Genomic DNA, 4,537 nt, shown 5'->3' with positions numbered 1-4,537 from the left:
GAGGCTATGGAAGCCTTTAGAGTTCGCCAACTTTGATCTTATTCAGATAGGGTCATAGTCAAAGTGGAAGATCTCTCCTCCCTTCGGAGAAAGGTACCTCCATCTTTGATGACCCTGTTCTTTCCACTGGGATCTCACTCGCAGAGATCTTTCCTTTAGGTCTTCTTCTTTTTTTCTTTTTCCATGGTGTCTTGGCTTTCCATGCCTACAATACTCTCATGGGCTCTTCAGCCAGATCCAAATGCCTTAAGGACTGATTCTGAGGCCAGAGTGTTGTTTAGGACATCTGCCATTCTATGAGTCTGCTGCGTATCCCACTTCCCATGTTGGATCGTTCTCTCCCTTTTTGATTCTATCAGTTAGTATTAGCAGACATTCGTCTTGTTTGTGTGATCCCTTTTACTCTTAGACCTATCAGAGTCATCATTTGTGAACTGAAATTGATCACTTGGACTAGTGAGATGGCATTGGTACATGCCACCTTGATGGGATTGTATTGGAATCCCCTGGCACATTTCTAACTCCACCATTTAGGGCAAGTCCAATTGAGCATGTCCCCAATTGTACATCTCCTCCCTCTCTTTTTCCCACTCTTATATTTAACAGGGATCACTTTTCAGTTACAATTTAAACACCTAAGAATAATTGTGTGTTAATTACAGAGTTCAACCAATAGTACTAGAACAACAACAACAACAACAACAAATACTAAAAAGGATAAAGTATTACATTGTACATCAAGAGTCAGGACAAGAGCTGATCAGGTCATTGTTTCTTATAGTGTCCATTTCACTTCCACAGGTTTCCCCTTTGGTGCTCAGTTGTCACCGATCAGGGAAACAAATGATATTTGTCTCTTTGGGACTGGCTTAATTCACTCAGCATGATGTTTTCCAGATTGCTCCATCTTGTTGCAAATGACCTGGTTTCATTGTTTCTTACTGCTGTATAGTATTCTATGGAGTACATGTCCCATAATTTCTTTATCCAGTCTACTGTTGATGGGCATTTGGGTTGGTTCCAGGTCTTCGCTATTGTGAATTGAGCTGCAATAAACATTAATGTGCAGATGGCTTTTTTGTTTGCCAATTTAATTTCCTTTGGGTAAATTCCAAGGAGTGGGATGGCTGGGTTGTATGGTAGGGTTATGTTCATGTTTCTGAGGAATCTCCAGACTGACTTCCATAGTGGCTTAACCAGTTTGCATTCCCACCAACAGTGGGTTAGTGTCCCTTTTTCCCCACAACCTCTCCAGCATCTGTTGTTGGTAGATTTCTGAATGTGAGACATTCTAACCGGGGTAAGGTGAAACCTCATTGTGGTATTGATTTGCATTTCCCTGATTGCTAGTGATCTTGAACATTTTTTCATGTGTCTGTTGGCCATTTGGATTTCCTCTTTGGAAAGATGTCTGTTGAGGTCTTTGGCCCATCTCTTAAGTGGATTGTTTGTTTTGATGTTGTGGAGTTTCTTGATTTCTTTGTAGATTCGGGTTATCAACCCTTTATCTGTAGTATAGTTTGCAAATATTTTTTCCCATTCTGTCGGTTGCCTCTTCACTTTACTGACTGTTTCTTTTGAAGTACAGAAACTTCTCAATTTGATGCAATCCCAAATGTTAATTTTGGTTTTGACTGCCTGTGCTTCTAGGGTCTTTTCCAAGAAGTCTTTGCCTGCACCTATATCTTGCAGGGTTTCTCCAATGCTCTCTAATAATTTGATGATTTCGGGTCGTAGATTTAAGTTTTTAATCCATGTTGAGTGGATTTTTGTGTAAGGTGAAAGGTAGGGGTCTTGCTTCATGATTCTGCACGTGGAAATCCAATTTTCCCAGCACCATTTATTGAATAGACTGTCCTTACTCCAGGGATTGGTTTTGGATCCTTGAACAAATATGAGTTGGCTATAGATGTTTGGGTTGATTTCTGGTGTTTCTATTCTGTTCCATTGGTCTAATCCACGTGTTTCTGTAGCAGTACCATGCTGTTTTAATAACTACTGCCCTGTAGTATGTCCTGAAATCTGGTATTGTGATGCCTCTGGCTTTGATTTTGTTGTACAAGATTGCTTTAGCTATTCTAGGTCTTCTGTGTCTCCATATGAATTTCAGCATCATTTTTTCCAGATCTGAGAAGAATGCCTTTGGTATCTTGATTGGTATTATAATAAATGTATAAATTGCTTTTGGGAGAATAGACATTTTGATGATATTGATTCTTCCAATCCATGAACATAGAAGATTTCTCCATTTTTTGGTATCCTCTTCTATTTCTTTCTTTAAAGGTTTGTGGTTTTCATCGTAGAGATCTTTTACCTCCTTGGTTAAGTTTATTCCAAGGTATTTGATTGTTTTTGTAGCTATTGTGAATGGGATTGATCTTAGAAGTTCTTCCTCAGCCATGGCATTGCCTGTGTATACAAAGGCTGTTGATTTTTGTGCATTGATTTTATATCCTGCTCTTTTGCCAAACTCTTCTATGAGTTCCAATAGTCTCTTAGTAATGTTCTTTGGGTCCCCTAAATAAAGAATCATATCATCTGCAAAGAGGGATAGTTTGAGTTCTTCCTTCCCAATTTGTATCCCTTTAATTTCTTTTTCTTGCCTAATAGCTCTGGCTAAAACTTCCAGAACTATATTGAATAGCAGTGGTGAGAGTGGGCATCCCTGTCTGGTACCAGATCGCAGCGGAAATGCTTTCAACTTTTCCCCATTCAATAGGATGTTGGCCATTGGTTTTTCATATATTGCTTTGATTGTATTGAGGAATGTTCCTTCCATACCCAGTTTGCTTAGAGTTTACATCATGAAAGGGTGTTGTATTTTATCAAAGTCTTTCCCTGCATCTATTGAGATAACCATATGGTTTTTCTTTTACAGTCTGTTAATGTGGTGTATCACGTTGCTTGTTTTGCGAACATTGAACCATCCCTGCATACCAGGGATAAATCCCACTTGGTCTGGGTGGATGATCTTTCTGATGTGTTGTTGCATTCTATTGGCCAGAATTTTATTGAGGATTTTTGCATCTATGTTCATCAGGAATATTGGTCTGTAATTTTCTTTCAATGCTGCATCTTTTTCAGGGTTAGGAATTAAGGTGATGCTGGCTTCATAGAAAGAATTTGGGAGGATTCCCTCTTTCTCGATTGTTTTGAATAGTTTGAGAATTGGAGTTAGTTCTTCTCTAAATGTGGTAGAACTCAGCAGTGAATCCATCTGGTCCTGGGCTTTTCTTTGTTGGGAGGGCCTTTATTACTGTTTCAATTTCTGTGTCAGTTATTGGTCTGTTTAGGTTTTCTATGTCTTCCTGGTTCAATTTAGGTAGGTTGCATGTGTCCAGGAATCTGTCCATTTCTGATAGATTTCTCTGTTTGCTGGCATACAAGTCCTTGTAGTAATTTCTGATGATTCTTTTTATTTCTGTGGTGTCTGTCATTACTTTCCCTTTTTCTTCTCTGATTTTGTTGATTTGAGTCTTTTCTCTTCTTTTTTTAGTCAGTTGGGCCAATGGTGTGTCAATTTTGTTTATTTTTTCAAAAAACTAGCTCCTCGTTTGGCTTATATTTTGTAATGTTTTTTTTTTATTCAATCCTGTTGATTTCTTCTCTGATTTTAATTATTTCTCTTCTCCTACTAGATTTGGGTCTGGTTTGCTGCAGTTGTTCTAAATCCTTGAGATGCACTGAAAGCTCACTTATTTGGTGCCTTCCCAATTTCTTGATGTAGGCACCTATTGCTATAAACTTTCCTCTTAACACTGCTTTTGCTGTATCACAAAAGTTTTGATATGTTGTGCTGTTATCCTCATTTACTTCCAGAAAGTTTCTGATTTCTCTTTTGATTTCTCCTATGACCCATTGTTCTTTCAGGAGCATGTTGTTCAGTCTCCCTGTGTTTGCATACTCTCTAGGGATTCCTGAGTTGCTAATTTCCAACTTCATTCCACTGTGGTCTGAGAAGCTGCATCGTATGATTCTAATTCTTTTGAATTTGCTGAGACTTGCTTTATGGCCTAGTGTGTGGTCAGTCCTAGAGTAGGTTCCACATACAGCTGAGAAGAATGTAAATTCTTATGTGTAGGATTGAAAGTTCTGTAGATATCTGTTAAATCCATTTGGGCTATAGTGCCATTTAAATCTGTTGTTTCCTTGTTGATCTTCTGTCCGGTTGATCTGTCTATTTCTGAGAGTGGAGTATTGAAGTCCCCCACCCCAGTACTATTGTATTAGGGTCTACAACTCCCTTAAGTCCCTTAGCATATGTTTTAAACTGATAAGAACAGATACTACACTTGATCTTAGCCAAAAGGCCGAGAAGCGATAGCATATGTTTTAAATAAACCGGTGCCCTGTAATTAGGTGTATATACATTGATAATCATTATATCTTCCTGTTGAATTAATCCTTAATCTTTATATAGTGCCCCTCTTTGTCTCTCTTAACAGTTTCTGTGTTAAAGTTGATTTTGTCTGATATTAAGATGGCTACACCTGCTCTTTTTTCATTTCTGTTGGCATGGAATATCTTTTTCCAACCT

The 4,537-nt window shown here is 38.3% G+C and overlaps 1 pseudogene; it reads right to left on the bottom strand.

Annotated features, from left to right (window-relative positions):
- Positions 1 to 4,226: 4,226 nt before the first annotated feature.
- Positions 4,227 to 4,322, bottom strand: LOC133774066 (U2 spliceosomal RNA; annotated as a pseudogene).
- Between the last annotated feature and the right edge of the window lie 215 nt (positions 4,323 to 4,537).

The sequence above is a fragment of the Lepus europaeus genome, chromosome 14, assembly GCF_033115175.1.
Source record: "Lepus europaeus isolate LE1 chromosome 14, mLepTim1.pri, whole genome shotgun sequence".
Taxonomy (NCBI): Eukaryota; Metazoa; Chordata; class Mammalia; order Lagomorpha; family Leporidae; genus Lepus; species Lepus europaeus.
The sequence above is the reverse complement of the archived record's forward strand: the minus strand, read 5'-3'. Positions and strand labels throughout refer to the sequence as shown.